General features: G+C 36.7%; 1 protein-coding gene across 1 annotated transcript in view; it reads right to left on the bottom strand.

Annotated features, from left to right (window-relative positions):
- LOC128863419 (transient receptor potential-gamma protein) overlaps positions 1–21894 on the bottom strand; it is a 71804-nt gene extending 49910 nt beyond the window's left edge. Inside the window, exon 1 of the mRNA XM_054102559.1 lies at positions 21779–21894. The gene's annotated coding sequence lies outside the window, so the exon portion shown is untranslated. The remainder of the gene's footprint in view (positions 1–21778) is intronic.
- Positions 21895–22249: the final 355 nt, after the last annotated feature.

Below are 22249 nucleotides of genomic sequence, written 5' to 3'. Positions count from 1 at the left end.
GTCACAAGTCGATTAAACTGACCATAAAATGGAAGAAGCGCGCGATAAACTTTCTTAACAGAACACGCATTTTTATAATAAAATTCAATGATTTGCAAGCGTTGTTCGTTTGTAAGACGATTCATGGTTAAGTTATAGACCAAACTGAAGATGTTTGACAGTGAAAAAAAACACGAAACGTGCTGAAACGTCAGCTGTTTAAACCAACTGTTTAAAAAGATAATAGCTAAAAAATCACCCGTTAGTTATATGTGGAATTAGAGTGGTTTCTTCATCTAAGGAGGAATATAAGTCATCGCATTGTTTTCTCGTACGGTTGAAAGGTGTTGGATAGATGATTTGCAAATGTTATAGCTTTATCCTTATCACTTCTCGCCCAGGTGTCATTTGCATTTTTCACTGGCGTATTTTCATCATATAATAAATACTTTGAACCCATGGCGAAAGATCTTTTCAGGTCACTGTGCAGGTATTCATTAATATTTTTTTAATTTTTTTTTTATAAAAGCTTACATGAAAATGAAATTATTATAAAAACTAAAAAACAAACGCATCGCTAACTTCTGAAGCTTTCGATAGTAATCAGACATGCATAAATTGGCGCTGACAGTGTTTCAGTAATGATTAAGTAATGAAAAAATTATTACATGTAATTCAATTTAGCCAACAGGCTGCCTAACGAATTTAGGCAACGAAAGCCGCCGAAAATTGCATTTACTGCCTAAATGACCTTCAATAAAAGTTGTTATTTCGCTTGCATTCTATCTATGCTGACAAGTCCTTCAATGCAGCGGTGCATCTCTGCATATGGTCTGTATTTATCTGCAGCGCAAAATTAAATTTTACCCAGCGAAGCTCATCGACATTGCCGTGTCACCGTTAGGAAATCGTACATACGTTAGTGTGTGTGTGTGCATGTATGTACGTCCATAAGTATATGGCTCATGGATAAGTAAACTAGGCCAGGCATTGACTGAGCTACAGGTGCCACAGCACGCACTCTATGTCGGCGGTGCTTACCCTCGCATATGTCACCTTGTTCAAAGGTCAACAACAGCCAGCAGCCAGCAGCCAGTGTCTGCTAGCATCCGCTGCTTTTAGCTGGCGATTTCTCATGAAACACTTAGCAAGTGGTAATGCCTCTGATACGCAACCAAGCAGTTGAGTGTTGTTCCAAACGAATTTGCAGAATGATGTAGAGATGGAGATAATTTGCTTGCAGGTAGATAGCTGAGTTTAGAAAAACCGAAAAAATATATTTTTTAAATTTTGTATGCCAGTGCCCATTAAAGCACTAGGGTATTATAATTTTGTTCACCCAGTTCAAAAAAAAACTAATCAGGGATAACTGATAAGCAAAAAGTGCGAAATCTGTCTAAAAGTAATTTTCTAAAAAGTAAACACAGCAATGTTTCAGTAGCTAAAAGATAACATTTTGGATTTTTAAAAATAGGTTTGAGGTCAAAGAAAAAAAAGTTTTTCAAAAACTTTTGGAAAATTCCTGCAATCGGACAATATTAAGCTCACTTTCAGTATGACGGTAGTTTTCTAAAATGCGAGAAAATACGATATTTAAGTAGCTTATAGAGAAATTTTCACATTTTAGTAAACAAATGAGGTCGAATAAAGAAAAAATGAACAACTAAAAAAATTTGAAAACGGACATGACACCACCCACTTCCTTGTGAATCTTAAAATCCATTTACCGAACTCTACCAAACTGAGCATACGCATTGCATTTGATCTCCTCAGGACGGATTATACAAATTATTCAAGCTGGATAAAAGAAACTTTGCAACGGGGGTCGTTTGAAAAGTCTGGTAAAAAAACTACTTGAGGTAAAACTTTTTTTATTTTTCGCCATATACTCCCTTTAGTCTTATAAACTTCCTCCAACGCTGTTCTAATTTGATGATCCCTTCCGAAAAATCGGATTTGTTCAATTCTGAAAAATAGCCATTCGTTTCTGCAATCACCTCCACATTTGAGTAAAATTTTTTTCCCGCCAGCCATATCTTCAAATTGGGGAGCAAATATTAATCCGAAAGAACCGAGAGAGCCAAGTCGGGAGAATAGCTGGGATGTTAAACGACTTGGAACCCTTTTACCATTAATTTTGCGACCACAACTGCTGTGGTATGAGTTGGTGGGTTGTGTTGATGGAAAAGGAAAATCACTGCACTTCCTTGATTCAAACGAATGCCAAGCACAAAGAAATATACCGATCTGGCTGAAACTTTGTGTTCTTTCAAGATATGCTGTAGTGCCATCTCTCTGACTTTATATATATAATTGACGCGTACACCCTTTTTGGGGGTTTGGCCGAGCTCCTCCTCCTATTTGTGGTGTGCGTCTTGATGTTATTTCACAAATGGAGGGACCTACAGTTTGAAGCCGACTCCAAACGGCAGATACAATATTTTTATGAGGAGCTTTTTCATGGCAAAAATACACTCGGAGGTTTGCCATTGACTGCCGAGGGACGACCGCTATTAGAAAAATGTTTTTTTTTTAATTTTGGAGTTTCACCGAGATTCGAACCAACGTTCTCTCTGAGAATTCCGAATGGTAGTCGCGCACCAATCCATTCGGCTACGGCGGCCGCCACTTTGCACTCTCGAATAGATTGAGTTAAATATTAGATATCGTGGCAAACATGTTTTATTTCATTTGTAGTATGTTGTTGCTTTCAGAAATTGTTAATAAGTATGCCCATATCCAATATAACGGTAATTTTTAAAAGTAAATACGTATAAAAATACGTTTCTATAAGATTTTTGGAAAACAGGTATGACACCACCCACTTTCAGTTGCAGTGGCAGTCAAAATAATAGGAGAGCGACATTTTGCAAATTTTTGACTACTTATTTACTTCTTATTTAATTAAAAAAATTTATTTAATGTTTTTGGAAATATTTGGCTATTTATTTGCTTTTTATTTAATTTTTTAGTTTTCTTTGTTATATTATTTTTTATAAATTTTGGACTTTTTCTTTAATTTTTAATTTTAAATTTTGTATAATATTTTTTTTGGTTTTGTAAATATTTTACTATGTATTTACTTTTTTATTTTTTTGCTCTTAAAATTTTTTTTTTGGAAATTTTAGACTATTTTTTAATTTTTTTGTAAATATTTGTCTCTTTGTATGCTTTTTATTTAATTTCTTATTTTTCTTTGTTGTAATATTATTGTTTTGTTTGTAAATGTTCGACTACCTTTTTTTTAATTTTTGGTTTTTTGTAAATATTTGACTATTCGTATACTTTTTATTTAATTTTTATATACACTTTTGTTTTTTTGTAAATATTTGGTTATTTATTTACCTGTTTTTATTATTTTATTATTTTTTTCCTAATTTTGTTTGTAAATATTTGACCATTTATTTGCTTTTTGTAAATTTTTATTTTTCTCTTAAATTTTTTTTTGTAAATTTTTGACTATTTTTTTAATTTTTTTAAATATTTATTTGACTATTTGTATACTTTTTATTATCTTTTTATAGATTTTTTTTTTTTGTAAATATTTAATTATTTATTTACTTTTTTTTAATAGTTTAGTTGTTTTTGTGATAATTTGTTTGTAAATATTTGACTATTTGTAGGCTTTTTATTTAATTTTTTTAGTTTTCTTTGTTGTATTATTATTGGTTTTTGTAAATGTTCGAAATATTTTTGGAAATATTTGACTATTTACTTACCTGGCTATTTATTTATTTTTTTGCTCTTAAATAGTTTTTGTAAATTTTTGACTATTTTTTAAATTTTTTTTTTTTGTAAATATTTGACTATTTATATACTCTTTATTATATTAAATATTTTATTTTTTGTATTAATTTTGTTTTTGTAAATATTTACTATTTACTTTTCGTTTTATTTTTGTAAATATTTGACTATTTATTTAAATTTTTTTGTGTTTTTGGTTTTAAATTTTTGACTATTTATTTAATTTTGTGTTTGTAAATATTTTATTTATTTCCTTTTTTTAATATTTGACTATTTATATACTTTTTATTTTTCTCTTTTGTATTTTTTGTTTTGTAAATATTTTATTTATTTGCTTTTTATGTATTATGTTTTTTAATATACAATAGTGCACAGTACAAAATTGAAAGATCTGTGCGTCTCCCTGATGCTTGCAGTGTCTTTGAGGCGGAAGTACTGGCAATTGGGGAAGCTTGTAGGCTACTAATCGCAAATCCCTCTTTTAAGGGCAATATCGCTATCCTTTCGGATAGCCAAGCTGCACTGGGTTCGGCTACAACAACCTCTGGTGGAACAAAGCAGGACTAGCCTTACCACCTTGAGCGAAAACCATAAACCTTAATCTGGGTCCCGGGACATCGGAGCATTGAAGGTAATGAAAAAGTGGATGAACTGGTAAGAAGGGAATCTGCCATGAATAACGCTCTTGCAGAATCGGTATTCACACCATTAGATGCAGTCAAGAGTGGAATTTCCCTAAAATATTTCCAAATAGCAGATTGTAGATGGAGAGACCAGATGAAATGCAAAATTAGCAGAACGTTGTGGCCCACCTACAATCACAAACAAACGTTAATACTGACAAATATGAAACGGAGGAATGCCTACAGACTCACGGAGGGACTAACTGGTCTATCCGCCAACAGCGGATAAGGTTCCTGAACCGCACAGACTGGATATAGTCATGCTGTAAATAACTGGTAAACAAGTTGGTAACGAGGATGTGGCAACAAAATGGTACGAAAGCTCTAGTTGGATTCTGGAAGAATCACCACTTAAACCAACTAATCAACAGTACAACAAAACCACACAACTCAAAGCTTCAAACTTTGTACAAAATTTAATACAATTCAATAAATTTTCACTAGATTATTTATTAATTTTGTATATATTTTTATAATTTTTTTATTTGTTTCTTTTTGTACATTATTTTTATTTTTAATTTTTCAAAAATTTTTATTTATTATATTTATAAAATATAGCCCATAATACAAAGAAAATTATACATATAACTCAGAGTGGGAATAAAATTTAATAAATTCAGTTGTTGTTGTTGCATCAGCATAAACATTACCCATAATTGCATGGGAGCCACTGCTGGAGGGACAGTCCTTGGCCAGATATAAATCTGAGTCGTTCTGGTAGTGTAGAACCGACGTTTTGTGGGAACGGTTAGAGAAACTTGTTAGGATGCTTTCCATTTCAATTCAACCGGGCTATTCGGGTCATGTTCTTCGATTTCGATGTAACTTAAATATGTTGCTCTCTGGTCAAAATAATGAGACACGTATTTTTTTGTTCGCCCGAAAAAATTTTTTTTCAAGAGTTATCGGCAATTTTGTTTTTCGCCTCAAACTCGATTTTTTTTTAATTATATAAGAAAAAAATTTTTTTAAATGCCCATAACTTAGTCAAAAATGAACTGATTTTAATAATTCTGGGTTCAAAATGATCGTAATTACTTACACAAGCGACTTCATGTAGAAACAATTGCAAAAAAGTAGTTGAAAATTTTTTATTTAGCAAAAAAGAAAAAAAATTGAAATTTTTTCAAAATTCAATATTTCAAACAGTGTATTTTTTTTTTTTTTTATAACTTTTTCCAAATCAAAAAAACATCTCAAACTTTAATTGAGTTGCATGCCTAGTAGCTAAAATGAGTTGTTTTTGAGTAATGAATTTTTGAGTAAACACCCTGTTTCGCACTTTTTGTTTTTTGCAAAATAAAAAATTTTCAACTACTTTTTTGCAATTGTTTCTACATGAAGTCGCTCGCGTAAGTAATGACGATCATTTGAACCCAAAATTATTAAAATCGGTTCATTTTTGACTAAGTTATGAGCATTTAAAAAAAAAAAAAAATCTTATATAATTAAAAAAAAATCGATTTTGAGCCAAAAAACAAAATTGCCGATAAATCATGAAAAAAAATTTTTTCGGGCGAACAAAAAAATACGTGTCTCATTATTTTGACCAGAGAGCAACATATTTGAGTTACATCGAAATCGAAGAACATGTCCCGAATAGCCCTTTTGAATTGAAATGGAAAGAATCTACATAAGAAAATTTTTTTTAATTGCTCATAACTTAGTCAAAAATAAGCCGATTTTAATGATTCTGGGTTCAAAATAATTGTAATTACTTACACGAGCGACTTCATGTAGAAATAGTTGCAAAAAAGTAGTTGAAAATTTTTTATTTTGCAAAAAACAAAAAGTGCGAAACAGGGTGTTTACTCAAAAATTCATTACTCAAAAACAACTCATTTTAGCTACTAGGCATGCAACTCAATTAAAGTTTGAGATGTTTTTTTGATTTGGAAAAAGTTATAAAAAAAAAAATACACTGTTTGAAATATTGAATTTTGAAAAAATTTCAATTTTTTTTTCTTTTTTGCTAAATAAAAAATTTTCAACTACTTTTTTGCAATTGTTTCTATATGAAGTCGCTTGTGTAAGTAATTACAATCATTTTGAACCCAGAATTATTAAAATCAGTTCATTTTTGACTAAGTTATGGGCATTTAAAAAAATTTTTTTCTTATATAATTAAAAAAAATCGAGTTTGAGGCGAAAAACAAAATTGCCGATAACTCTTGAAAAAAATTTTTTTCGGGCGAACAAAAAAATACGTGCCTCATTATTTTGACCAGAGAGCAACATATTTAAGTTACATCGAAATCGAAGAACATGACCCGAATAGCCCGGTTGAATCGAAATGGAAAGCATCTTAGTCAAAATTTTAAGAAAAACTCTGGGTATGCAATTTCGTAGCCCAGTCTATATTATTTTGGTATAATATCGTGGCCGTTAAAAGTGGCTTAAAACTCGTGTTCATTTTTGTTAATTTTTTTTCCATACAAATCAAATTTCAATTTCCGTCCATCCATTTCCGATTTCCTTCTATATAAGTACATACCGTCTGTTGTTGCTAAATGTTATAATTAAAATCCTTATAAGTCTATGAAATTTCGCAACAAAACATACATCGGCTATATAAAATTCACTACTTTGCTTGTTCAAATTACTTTTTATGTTTGTGGTTAATTCCAATATGCAACATAAATAAGCTGTCCTTGTCAGTCGTGCATGCATACATACATAGATACATGCATACACAGACAAGTATTCCGAGAATGCACACGTTGACGTGTGTCAGTTGGCTACCACAGACAAGTACCGTAAACAACCTAAGGCAGCTCCGCCAGTGAGTACACTCCTGCGCTGGTTAAGTCCCATTCACACTTCATGAATTGCAACAGTCGCTTGCCGCTTGACTGAATGACTGACTGGCTTGGTGACCCCGACTACCTTGACTTATGGCTCTGACAGATTCTAAGTAAATATGTAGATGAGAGAGTATATGTATGTATGTATGTATGAATATGCATATATCGTCCTAAATGTCCTTCGGCTGCACTTGCATTTAGCAAAAACTCACTCACTGCAAAACGAGTGAAGGAACAAAAAAAAGAGGATGCTTTTTCTCTATCAATGCAAAGGATATGCAGATACACACAAACACACTTGCATCTAATGTAAAACACTCAAAGCGTATTGCTTCATTACACGCGTGTGCATATGTGTTCAGTTCAAAGTTGGTCAAAGGCTCCAAGGGTAGACGCGAAAGTGTCAGCGAGGGTCACTGCAAGTTGAACCGAGTTGAGGATGCGCCCAACAAAAGAAGCTGCAAGGACACAGTAAAAAAGAAAACGGAAATTTGTGCACAACAAGATGCTAAAGTGTTTCAGTGGAATTGCAATGAAAGTCAAAGGTGAATGAGTTGATTGCTCTTCCCTTTGGTTTAGTAGACGGAATTGTTAAAATAAAAAACAAAAAAAAAATTTAAAATAAAAATTTGAAAAAGTATATTGAGTCTACGATTAGGTCAAAATTTATGTTATCAAAGGAAGAAATGTTAAATAGGAAGAGGAAATAGTGGGAATGCATTTTCAAACGTGAAAGGGCTTTGTCTTGTAAAAATATACTAAAGCTGATAGGTGCGTCTATGCCCAAAGTGAAGTCATTACTTTAATCTATTTTTGAATTGACGCAGCAGTCGTATCCCATACTCATTTCGTTTAGCTTGGGGAGAGCTGTGGGCATGTTGTAGCGAAAAAAAACAAGAATGTTATATGTAATAGGTTTTTTGCTTGTTTTATTTATTGGGTGCTTTGCTCCAAAAAGTATATATACTCCTGCTCAAATATGAACGAGACTGATTCAATAAAACACAAACGGTTAATTATTGTTCAATTTTTATTTTATCTCCTTCAAAGTAATCACCATTGGAGGCGATACACATATGCCAACGTTTTTTCCAATCATCATAGCATTTCTGGAAGGCCGATTTCGGTATGGATTTAAGTTCCGTCTTCGAATTCTCTTTTATGACTTCAATTGTCTCAAAATGTTTTCCACGGAGCGGCAACTTGAGCTTGGGAAACAGGAAAAAGTCTCATGGAGCCATATCAGGCGAATACGGTGCTTGCGGAACGATATTAACATTATTTTTGATCAAATAATCGCGAACAAGACGTGATGTGTGAGCTGGTGCATTATCGTGCTGCAAGAACCATGACTTGTTGTCCCACAATTCCTTCCTTTTAAGACGAATGTTCTCGCGCAAACGCTTTAAAACGTCTAAATAATATTCAGCGTTAACCGATCGGCCTTGCGGAAGGAACTCCGAGTGCACCACACCTTCGTAATCGAAAAAAACAGTCAGCATAACCTTAATTTGGTTAGAGGATGGTTCCATGTGTAGAAGTCCACGCAAGTGGGGAAAGTTACTGATCGCCATTCACTTGTGAATGGCCAGGACGATTCTTCTGCATATGGTTCAAGCAGCTCACAACGGCCGGGATTAGCCCACGTATCCTCTGGCTAGCTTCCGAACATCCGTTCGGGGGTGAGCTAAGGTGAGAAGGCGAAACATTCCAGGATAGCTGGTTGTGCATTGGGTTTGGGACCCGCCACTTAAAAATCGCCCCCAATGAAAAGTTTAAAAAAGCCTCGGATGAGACCTCCCTATACTGATGACGACCCCTGCAAACGAAATAAGGATTATGATTTGAGGGCATGCACCTGGAATGTCCGGTCCCTTAATGGGGAAGGTGCCTCTGCCCGGCTGGTTGATGTCCTCGTGAGAGTAAAGGCTGACATCACTGCCATCCAAGAGATGCGATGGACGGGGTAAGGAAAGAAAACCATAGGACCTTGCGACGTCTACTACAGCTGCCATGTAAAGGAGCGCAAATTCGGTGTCGGATTTCTTGTGGGAGAGAGACTTCGTCGCCAAGTACTGTCGTTCACTCCGGTGGACGAGCGCCTCGCAACAATCCGCATCAAAGCCCGTTTTTTCAACATATCGCTAATTTGCGCTCACGCCCCGACGGAAGAGAAGGACGATGCGACCAAATATTCCTTCTATGAGCGCCTGGAACGTTCCTTTGAGCGCTAACCCCCGCCACGACATAAAAATCGTGCTTGGCGACTTCAACGCCAGGGTGGGCAAGGAGGGAATTTTTGGTCCAACAGTCGGAAAATTCAGCCTGCACAACGAAACATCCGGTAACGGACAGAGGCTGATCGACTTCACCGGGGCCCGAAACATGGTAGTCTGCAGCACCAGATTCCAGCATAAGAAGATTCACCAAGCCACCCGGCTGTCTCCTGATCGAAAAACACGAAACCAGATCGATCATGTTGTAATAGATGGAATACACGCTTCTAGTGTATTAGATGTACGTACGATCCGAGGACCCAACATCGACTCGGATCACTACCTTGTTGCAGCAAAACTGCGCACACGCCTCTGTGCAGCAAAAAAACGTGCATCTCCCTACGCAAAGAATGTTCGACATTGAAAAGCTACAATCACAACAGACAGCCAGAAGATTCGCCACTCGACTCTCACTCCTGCTCTCAGAGAGCACTGCCCAACAAACCGGCATGCACGAACAATGGATCAACATTTCACGTTCCCTACGTACCGCCGCCGAAGAAGAAATCGGATTCCGGCGAGCCCGAAAAAACAATTGGTACGACGAGGAATGTCATGCTGCCGCAGAAAGAAAGGATGCCGCATATAGAGCCACGCTGCGATCGGGCGCAACGCGAGCCATGTGGGATCGCTACAGGAACAACGAAAATTCTACCAGAAAGTTCGGCGGCTTACAGAAGGTTTTAAGACCGGGGCGTTGTCCTGTAAGAACAAAGACGGCGAACTGGTGACTGACGTACAGAGCAATCTTAAATTATGGAGGGAACACTTCTCGAACCTGTTAAACGGTGACAGCTGCGGATGTCATAGAGAATGTGAAGATCCCGATACCCCAATCGTTGACGACGGAATTGTCGTTCCGCTACCCGATCATGACGAGGTGAGAATAGCGATAATGCGGCTAAAGAACAACAAAGCCGCGGGCGCCGACGGACTGTCGGCTGAGCTATTCAAACATGGCGGCGAGGAGCTGGTAAGGTGCATGCATCAGCTTGTATGCAAAATATGGTCGGATGAAAGGATACCTGCCGATTGTAATTTAAGTGTGCTCTGCCCAATCCATAAGAAGGGCGATCCTGCAATCTGTGCCAATTGCCGCGGGATTGGTTTTATAAATATCGCCCATAAGGTTCTAGCGAGCGTATTGTGTGAAAGGCTGAATCCCACCGTCAACCAACTGATTGGACCTTATCAGTGTGGCTTTAGACCTGGAAAGTCTACCATCGACCAAATATACACAATACGCCAAATCTTGGAAAATACCCATGAAAGGAGAATCGACACAGGATCTTGCCAACAAGTGCTACTTTGGACTAAATAGGCAACTGATCAGTAAAGTCCTCTCTCGACGAACAAAACTAACACTCTACAAGGCTCTCATCATGCCCGTCCTAACGTATGGCGCAGAAGCTTGGACGATGACAACATCCGATAAAGCGACGCTTGGAGTGTTCGAGAGAAGATTCTGGAACAAAGAGATAAAAATAAAGATACGGGAAGATAAAGTAAAAAATAAAGATAAAGATGGAGATAAAAATGAAGAGAATGATAAATATAAAGATAAAGATGAGTCATGAATGGTTCAGAAGAGATCGTGAGTCCATCGAGGATGCGGCAGGCCGTCGAAATCGAAAACTGAAAATCAATAGTCGCAAATTAGCCATCAGAGAGCTGGAAGAGAAACATTGAAGCTGAACATTATTTGTAGTTAATGATTTGGGTTCGGATCGTGTTGCTATAAGGTTGGTCCCAGAGGACTTGAATTTCATGCAAAAAGGGGCAGTGCTGATATCACGAAAGACTTGATTTGCAAGGCTAATACCGACTTAACAGTTTTTTTGTCGGGGCAGACTAGCAAGTACAGCACTCAAACACAATTCAATCTACTGCACTGCACTGGGATTCCCTTTTTTATTTTCTTTAAATCTGCTCGACCTCCGAAAAAATCTTAGTAGATCTTGTTACCACAAAGTGGTCGCTTCTTAGCACGTCAGTCCCAAAGACCTCGAGCCTGGTTCGAGCAAAAGCGGGGCAGATGCACAGGAAGTGGTCCGCCGTCTCATCCTCCTCTCCACATGCCGGGCAGAGTGCACTGTCTGAGATGCCCACCTTTTCCATGTGATTTGCCCATAGAAAGTGGCCCGTCATCTGTCCAACCAGCCTCCTGCAGTTCCCTCTGCTTAGTGACAGGAGGAACTGCGACAGTCGGTCGGGCATGACAGGTAACATCAGCTTTGTCTATCTGCATTCTCTCTTAGCCTGCCAAGCTCACTTCTGGGTTGAGGTAACCAGTTTGCTAATCGTGGCTTTGATGGCTGCAGAAGGGAGTGACAGAACGGGTTGCGGGCCAAGAAAGTTGGCCTCATAGCCCATTCTGGCTAAGGTGTCAGAGATCTCGTTACCCGCGATACCCACGTGCCCCGGGACCCATGTTGGCATTAGGCTATTATGTCTACCGGCATAGTTCAGCCTGGATTTGCAGCACTCGACTGCCCTTGAAGTGTTTGGGCGGCTGTCTTAGGCCATGAGCGCAGCTTGACTGTCGCTGCAGACACATATAGATCTACCTTTCCATCTGTTTTCCACAACAAAGTTCATCGCTTCTTGAACAGCATACATCTCCGCTTGAAACACAGACGCATGCATTCTAAGAGTAAAGTGCAGTTTTGTCAAGCCTGATTCCACGTAGACCTAACATTAATCCAACGCGTTATTACTGGAGACGAGACAGAGGCTTATACTCGTCTGATATCTGCTTACATACAATCCTTTATATATATGCATATATTTGAGTGCAGAGCTCCGAATGAGCGAGTGAACCAGAGCCAAAAAACCACATCGCTTTCATATGGAGTTGGAGTAGGCTTTACTTAAGTCTTCTAATTAGCGTCACATAGTTCAAAAGTGTAGAGACATCGATCTGAGTTTCTCTCATATAAAAAGCAATTACGTTAACGTCTCATGAGATTTGATTTTCTTTGTGCTAATAATAGTACATCAGTACAAGCTTATTTGGCAAGCCTGATAAAATGTATAAAAATTACAAGTTCACTTTGGAGCTAAATACCAGATGCAGTAAATTAGATGCAGTTGATAAATTGAGCTCAATCAGGAACTTTTTGCTAAAAATACAAAAACTCACAAATAGTAACTATCCTTCTGATTGCTCACATCCTTCGCGCCTACTGACCTCGCACGCCCACATGAATGAAAACTAAGTCACAGACAAAAAAAAAAACAACATACGCACAAATAAGCAGAGGAACATATAGCCAAATAAAAATGCAAGTTTTCCTTCCATACAATACAAGTGCAAAAAACAGTCCATCGTTGCAATGAAAGGCAAACGCAAATACAACAAGCAAAAGCTGAATGAGTGATTGAGTACAACTGTGAGTGTGTAGATAAAAGGTGGCGATTTGTTACAGCTGATGATGGCGTATATGTCAGTAGCAGGACATGATGCGCGAGTGTGTGCGTGTGTGCATGTGTTTGACACAAATGCACTTTGGCCGACGATGTCCTTGTGATTGTGCTGAGGGCAGTGCACTCGCATTCGAAGCGATTTGTATGTGGGAGCGCGCAAAGTAGACGATTGGGTGTATGTGTGTGGGTGTGTGAAACGTGTTTTTGTACTTTTATTGCTCGGAAATAAAAACGTTGGCGGGTGAGCCTTTGGACAACAAGTTATGTATAAGTATATGTGTATGTGTATGTACATGCATATGAATGTATGTATATGGACATATGCATGCGCCTAAGAAATCAAAGAAAAACTGCTATATTCTTACAGAAAATGCTTCGCCTTCATTTACAGACCTACATACACACACGCACAATTACAATGCAAAACTTATGTGCATGTCTGTATTCCATTTTACTCGTAGCAAAGCCAAAGCAGGCATAAAAACACTTCCAAAAGTAGGTTAACATTTCACGGTTTTGTATGCAGCAGAAGAAAGAGCCAAAGAAAATGGTTTTTACTAAAATGTATTACAATTTAGAATGCATTTCACATCCGTTTTCTCCTTTGCAAGACTTGATGTTTACAGAAGGAGGAGAAAAAAGGCATACGTGAATTTAATTCTTACAAAAAAATTGCTGATAAACGAAAAATTATCATTTAAATAAGTAAAATGTTCAGAAATTTATTTAAGTTTTTTATAACGTATGAAATTTTCTTTTGTCGGATTTCAAGTGACATAACAAGTGGCGCAAAATTGATCATACAATTTGACCTTTACGCGCTCCATTGCTTGCCTGTTTGCTTACTGCTATCTGAGGTTGAGTTCGAATCGAACGAACTACACTCAAACATAACATCTGCGTTTCACGAAAGTTGTCCAGTAAAAGTGAAAAAGCCACACAAAAAATGTTCCCTGGTGGCATAGTACACTTTCCGACCTGCGTAAAGAAACAAGAACCTTATGGAATAGAGCTAAACAACGGGGGGCTGGCCCTCCTACTCAACAGCCATAACCAACTACAACAAAGAATTGAGGAAATCTATAAGGGCTACTTGGAGGAATCATTGTGAAAAGAATTGTAGTCTTCCGAATATTATTCGTATCCAAAAAGCCCTACTAAAAGATCACTCAAACGGCATTAGTACCCTGAAAAAGCCAGATCGAAGCTACACAAGGAATCCAGAGAAAACCAGTCAGCTTCTGCTTGGCACTCACTTCCCTGGATCACTTGTGCTAGACGAGATCTCTGTGCCGGCAGAAACTACTACATATGTGAGTGCTGAGAACTTAAAACTAGCAAACAAGCTATTCCATGAAAAGCGGGTACAATGGGCGATATCAACATTCAGCCCATACAAATCTCCTGGACCTGACGGGATATTCCCCTGTCTTTTACAGCAAGGTGCACACCATATTATCCCTAATTTGGCCAGACTATACAAAACGAGCTTGCTGCTAGGATATTTACCTACAAAATGGGCTGAGGTTAAGGTTGTATTTATTCCAAAGGTAGGAGAAAAACCCGAACAATTGCCTAAATCATACAGACCAATTAGTCTCAGCTCATTTTTCCTTAAAACAATGGGAAAGATAGTTGATCAGTATATTAGGGAAAACAATTTAGCTAACTTCCCACCGCATCGACTTCAATTTGCCTATCAACAGGGAAAATCCACTGAGACTGCAATACACAGCCTATTAACAGTTATTGAAAAGGCTATTGAGTCATTGACATATCAGGGGCTTTTGATAACACTTCCTATGAGGCAATCTATAATGCCCTATATCTAAAGGAGGTACCTGAACCCATCACTAGATGGATAATATTCATGCTGAAATCTAGGACGATCAGCACCGAACTAGGAGGAACAATCAAATCTATCAAAGCCACAAGAGGTTGTCCTCAAGGAGGCGTACTCTCTCCTATTTTGTGGACTCTAGTCATAGATGAACTTCTCCACAAACTGAACAACCTAGGTTTTCACATTCAGGGCTACGCTTATGACTTAGTAGTTTATGTATTAGGCTGGCATGAGGAAACCATTTCGGATCGCATGCAGCTTGCCCTTACAATAAAAAACAAATGGTGCACGGAAAAAGGGCTTTCCATTAACCCATCCAAAACAGCACCTGTACCGTCTACTAGGAGAAGGAACATAAATCTCAAATGTCCGACCCTTAATGGAACAACACTTCAACTCTTAACAGAAGCGAACTATCTTGTCGTCAGTCTTGACAAAACGCTTACGTGGAATTCCCATATTGAGAGAGTTACTTCAAAAGCCACGAGGGCATTCTTTGCCTGCTCAAGGCTTTTTGGTAACACATGGGGACTAAGCCCTATAATGACCTTCTCGACATTCACCACAGTTGTGAAACCCATAGTCACTTATGCATCCTTAGCATGGTGGCCCAAGGTCAAGCAAAGAAAAGCAGTAAACGAATTAAACAAACTGCATCGCCTGATATGCGTTGGTATTACAGGGGCTATGAAAACATGTGTGCTCCTGAACATACCACCGCTTCCAATCTTGATTGAAAGGGAAGCTCGCTCGAGTGTCTTAAAATTAAAATGTAGGTATATCTGAACTTAAAAGTGGGGATATGAAAGGGCATTTAAAGATCTTAGAAGACTTCCTACATATTCCCAATCTTCATAGGGATGATATACTATCACCCAAACCAATACTCTTCAGAAACTTCCTAGTTATAATTAATGAACACACAGACTGGAGAACTAATTCTATCACTTTCAAACCTGGCTCTCAGCTATTGTTTACTGATGGGTCCAAATTGGAAAATGGTAGAACAGGGCAGGAATCAATGGGCCTAAATTCAAAAAATCGATTCCGATGGGACTCTACCCAACAATATTCCAGGCAGAAATACATGCCATTGAAATATGTGTGAGAGAAAGCCTTAGCAGGAAAATGAGAGGTACTCACATCTACATACTTTCAGATAGCCAAGCGGCTCTAAAAACCCTTCTATCAACAACTATCACCCCTAAATTGGTAAATGATTGCCTAAACCTTCTCAACACGTTAGGAAACCTCAACATAGTAGCACTAGGCTGAATTCCGGGAGGACATGAGGGAAATGAAATGGCTGATGACCTTGCAAAACAAGGAGCAAATATGCAACTTACTCGTCCTGAGCCTTTCTGTGGACTTACAAAAGGCCAAATTAATAAATTCCTTAGGAAATGGGAAGAAAGAAAACTTGCTGCACACTGGCTAAACTGTGCCGGTCAGCGACAAGCCAAACTATTCCTAAGTCCCAACAAAGGAATATCTGACAAGCTTCTCTCACTAAGCAGAGTAGATCTGCGTCTTTTAACAGGATATCTTACAGGTCACTGTAGCCTGAGGTATCATCTAAATAATATTGGTCTATCTGAGACCAATGTCTGCCGCTTTTGCGAAATGGACATAGAAAGCTCAGAACATGTGCTTTGTGAATGTCCTGCGTTGGGCAGACAAAGACTTCACCACCGTGGTGGTATCATAATATCTCCATGCAATCTTTGGAACAACAAACCCAAAACTGTGCTAAAATTTCTAAAAAGCCTAAAACTCTAGGGTTACAAAATAGGCCTTTCACAATAGATCAGCTCTGGTCGCAGTGCGTAATGGCCTTCTAATAATAATAATACTGCAACTGTCTGCAGTTCACAAGTATTAAATATGATTGACATACAACGCCATTTGCCAAAATTATAAGTCTTCCGATAAAGTGGTTAATTTTATAATATCGTAAATAAGGAAAAAGAAAGGGAGAACATGATTTCAAAAACATCGCAACGCTGAAAAAATTAGTGTTTACTTGAGAAACAGGATAAACAACTTTTTTGGTAACGTTCAACAAAATGTATATGATAAAAGTATTTATTTGATTATTTGGTGTTAATTAAGATTTTTTTCAATAATAGCATGGGAAAATCTATATCGAAATTAGAAAGGATTCGAAATTTTTTTATACACAATGAAGGACTACAGAGTTCAAAAGGCTTATGATTTTTATTTAGCTTTACTTCTTTAGTTGTGTTTATCTGTACATTTTTGCCTTTCAATGAGTTTTTGAATATTTTTCTTAGAATTTTTGACAATTTGAAAATCTTCGATAATGTTGATAAATATTTCTGTTTTCTATAAAAAAGGAAATATTTTATGGAGAACTAATATGATATACTTAAAAAAAAAAACAATTTTAAATGCAGAACTATGATTCTAAATATTTTACCTTTACGAAAGAAACTTGGCATTGCTCAAAAATGATAGAATACTTCATTAAGTAGATTGAGGCATGATGAAAAGAATAATGAGATGGCGCCTACCGTGGTCCCGTTACTTTGCTCTCAGCGAATTTGACAACGAGTTACATGAGTTTAGCTCCAGCATGGCCAGATTACCATTTTCGTAACTTGATTTAGCTTTTTTTTTGTTATTTAGTCTCGGAGTTTTAATTCTTTCTTCATGACATTCTACATGCCATTTTCTAGCCTGTTCTAATTAAAATGTAATGTTTATAATTTTGTAAAATATACATTTTTTATTAATTAGTTTAATAATTCATTCAGTTTTAGCTTTACTTTTTTTTAACATCTGGTGGCATTGCCCGCGATTGCAGGTGTTGTTGGTGTTCTGCTTTCGGCAGTCAAGTCTCTCTCTCGCTACTGCAGTGTTGCCTAGCTTTCGATATAAAAACGCACTAAAATTCCCATTTAAATAAAATAAAACACCAAATTTTTATTGAATCACTTAAAGAACTTTGTATGCGTGACAAATTGTCTTGAGAATGTGCGTTTTTTTTAATAAATGTGTTAAGCTTATGTACAATTTAATTTATGAGTTTTTTTTTGTTAAGCGAGACTCTTTTGTTATTTGCTATATTTGAGGTTATGTAACTAGATGAGGTACTCTTTTTGTAAAAATGTCATTATAGTTTCTTTAGTATTTTCTGGTATTTTGTGGCTTATTTTTACAATTAATTCACCTCTTGATGCCCTATGTCCCACTAAGGATTGATGGCCGGAAGAAACGATTATGGCTTTAATCCGCATTCAGTAAATTCAAACGCCCTTTAAAATGTGTAAAACGGTTTTCAATCTTAAGAAGAGTTGAGAGAGGGACATTTAATATTCTTGGATAACCTTCAAAGGAGCAAAAAATTAAATTCACACTTACAACATATCAAATTTTATAAGAACCAACTAATTTTCGTTAGCACTAAAATCTTCTCAGAGTGGCCTTTTTTAACCTTTTTTTGTATAATAATACAGTTTTTTTAACTTAAAGTTTCGGTAGCTTTGAATTAAAAAAAAAGAAACAAACACGAAACTTCAACATTTTCGCATTTTCTGTATACAAAAGCACTGAATTATTGCGAAGAGCAAATGGTTGGCAATACTGCACAACTCGGAAAAACGTAACGTCACGCACTCTATGATGGGCGCAATCTTCTTTCTATCATTCTTGGATTGAGGCAGAAAATCAGCATGAGCACCGTAATGTAGAGGTGTGGGAGAGAACTATTTTTAAAGAGTGTTAAAATAGTCAGTCAAATAAAAGAGGGTCGAAAAAAAAAAATGTGAACAAAGCGCTAAAATTTCATCAGCAACAGCTGGTTCTTTCAAATTCACCGAGAGTCAAGTAGTAGTAGTACCTTTCAAGGAGGGTAGAGGAATTTTATGAGAATAACCGCTAATTTTATATGTATTCTTACAATCGTTCATTATTTAGACGGCAAGGAAGTAACAGCAGTTTTTTCCCACCTCTGTTGTAACTCCTACTGCGTCAGCAAATCCACTGATTCCTTCAAATTTGCTGAGAGCTGAGTAACGGTTTAATGTGGGACACACCTTTGCATTCTGTACATCGTCGTATCCTCTGTAATAGTTTAACCTTGAATATTCCTCACACATATGTAAAAATGTACGCCAAGGACGTGTTCACGCTAGCTCATCGATAGGTGCTCAAATTATCCAAATAAATTCCACTTCCTGGATAGGCCAGCGTATGCCTGCAACCCTTACAGGTCACTGTAAGATTAAACTTAACCTTGAAAGTAAGAAAATCTTTTCCATTATGTATGCGAATGTCCAGGTTTAGCTAGAGCAAGACTTCGCTCTTTCGGTAAGCCTTTCTTACATCAAATAGATGAAGAAGAACAAAAAACAACAAGGCATCACTCGAGAACAACAACAACTATCGATAGTGCTGATAGTATTTCTTAAAACTGAAGAAATTGGTTCTTTTAATCAAAATATTTGTATATTTTATTCCTTTATTTACTATTAGGTAAATAGATTTATTCAAAAGGTCTGTGCGTTTCTTCGCTTTATTTATAGTTAAGCGGGGAAACCAGTTTAGACTTATCAAAAATCGACTTTTTTTTATTGCATAAATTGCTAGTATAACTACTCAGAAATATGTGGTAAAAATTTTAAAGCGAAATTCGCATTATTCCCTATTCTATGAGTACTTACGGTGCCGCACCGTAGCGCGCGTTAGTTAGAACGACGTTTTTCTCGAAACTACTTTTTTCAACTGGTGGGCACTCTAGCTCAAAAAGTTATCGACCAATAGTTATACATTTTTTTCGGAGTATTCTTCAAGTAGGTATATTCAGAGTATATTCAATCCTTAGTCATATAAACCTAATTATGGGATTATATTTTTTTTTTTAAGCAAAATAGATGAAAAAATATGGTATGATAAAATTACATTGTGTTCAAGCGCCTCAGAGATATGTTATTTTCAGTATTATTTTATCACAATTAGGTTCATATTCTTAGGCAACATGTTGTTAACGAAAAAAAAAAAAAATTGTTGTTAATTACGGAGAAAAATTGCAACTTCAGGAATGCCCACCGGCAAGACACTCGGATGGCGATCGTCCATGGACAACACGCTCTAACGCCACTATTTCCGGCGGCGATGGCTTGAAAGAATTTTAAGGTGTACTTAAAAATATGAGTAAAATACCCTCCAAGTTTAAACAATTTCTGATTATTCCTTCCTTGTTCAAAAAATTCACGAAGAACACAAAAATTTCGGCCTCCTAAGCCGGTTTCCCTCCTTAAGAGGAACAGATTTATACCGAATTTTTTTCTGGCTAATCTTCAATTTCTGGACAATAGAAAAAACGCAACTTCCGCGATTGGCTTACCAAAGCGTACCTTAACTTCGACAGTTCATACGTCCAGAAAATAATCATTTAAATCAATATTTTGCTGTGGTATTCAATACTTCAGGGTGAACGATATGAAGTGTTACCAACTTCACACTGCTTGTATCGTAAAACAGCTCATGACATCAACTTCAAAATTGTTCTAATGACAGTTCAATATATTGTTTATAAGCCTTCAAAAGCATTTGCGTCTCAGTTTTGTTGAATTTCTGTGATGGAATTCAAACGTAGTAGTGTGATTGCGTTATATTTGGCTGGAAAATCACAACCAGCCATTGTTCGTGAGCTCAGTCAGCTCAAAGTGAATAAAATGTTTTTGTATCGCACTATAAAATGTTACAATGATACTGGTAGCATTGCAAAACGCTATGAAGGTGGACCAAAAAATACCGCAACAACACCAGAAATGGTTCGGAAAGTGCAGACTCGACTTGAACGAAATCCTAGTCGAAGTGGAACAAAAATGGCCAAAGAACTGAAAATATCGCAAGACAGCATTCGACGCATATTGAAAAATGAGCTTAAGGTCAAGGCTTACAAGTTCCAAAAAGCACACGATCTTTCACCCCAACAAAAAAAGTTCGGTGCGAAAGAGCAAAGGAGTTGTTGCGCTTGCACGACCGTGGCGAATTTCCTAACATTGTGTTTTCTGATGAAAAAAATTTCCCAATTGAGCAGTTCATAAACACTCAAAACGATCGTGTTTACTTGACCGAACGCTCATACGAGAATTTGAGCCTACGTATGGCCACTCGAAGCAATTTCCCATCGCAAGTAATGGTTTGGCACCGTCTCATAAAGCTCGTGTGAACCAAGAGTGGTTAAAAATCATGTTCCACACAATGGCTTTCGAATTCATCAGACGCAAATCCGATGGACTATTCCATCTGGTCCATTTTGGAGAGCAAGGTGAGGACTAAAAAATATGCCAGTGTGGATGCGCTGAAAAAAGCAATTATACGAGAATAGGCTAAAATACCTCAAGACCACATTCGTGCAGCATACAACTCATTTTTTGACCGTTTGAAGGCTATAATCAAGGCAAAAGGTGGTCATATCGAGCTAAAGTGAATATATGTGAAAATTGTAGTCATTTTTGAACAATTTTGGCTTTGAAATCAATAACAACTAATTTTACACAAAAAAGTTATGGTGTTTTGAATAGGTAACACTTCATATCAATCACCCTGTATATTGGGTTCATAATCGACAGAAATTTCTATGATCGCTTGCTCCGACTTTTCACTTTCGTCGTAGTAGCACTGAAGAATGTATCGAATTTTTTACCTCTAACTTTTTTGAAATGTTGTAATGCACAACTGGCTTCACCTAACAAAAATATAATGCACAACTAAAATTTTGATTTATTTTATAATAGTATAGGAGCGCAAAATTAATCATCCTATCGGAAGATTTATAATTTTTTCACACGGCGTGAATGTGAATTTGAATTATGAAACTGCAGTATACAAACAGACAAGTAATGGAGCGCGTAAATGTCTAAATAAAAATATCAATTATTCAAAATAATTTTTTTTTAATTTCGTGAAAAAGTTATTAAGAACCAAAATTGGATGAATAATTTTGCGGCACCTTGTATATGTATATGTATTCCATGTCTTACAAATATTTACCTTGAGCTGAGATTTCCTTTTAAGTTCAGCAATTGAACGCGTTTGCTGTCTGAGGACCTCCAGAGCAGTTGGCAATGCGCTAGCAGAAAATTCCAAAAATTCGCCGAAAAGTAAGAAACTACTACACTTTTGTATCTGTACTTATGTATGTCTGTACACAAACTCGTAAATCTTATTCCGCAACTGTTCCCGTATGTTTTAATTTCTTTTCAATTTAAACTTTTTATTTTAATTTTATGACGCGATATGTAATGATATTTACGTTTGCACGCGCTTCATTTATTTGTCGGAATGATTGTTGTTGCACAGGGCGTATGAGGAACGCACAAGTGCCATTTGTTGAATTTCATGAAATTTGCTACAAATTGAAATGCGAAATTGCTGTAATTTAATTATGTATAAAAATACTTGCATGCGCCGGCGTGAATTTATACGAAAATATGTATATGTGTATGTACATATTTATGCACC

The sequence above is a fragment of the Anastrepha ludens genome, chromosome 5 (genome assembly GCF_028408465.1).
Source record: "Anastrepha ludens isolate Willacy chromosome 5, idAnaLude1.1, whole genome shotgun sequence".
NCBI classification, from domain to species: domain Eukaryota; kingdom Metazoa; phylum Arthropoda; class Insecta; order Diptera; family Tephritidae; genus Anastrepha; species Anastrepha ludens.
The sequence above is the reverse complement of the archived record's forward strand: the minus strand, read 5'-3'. Positions and strand labels throughout refer to the sequence as shown.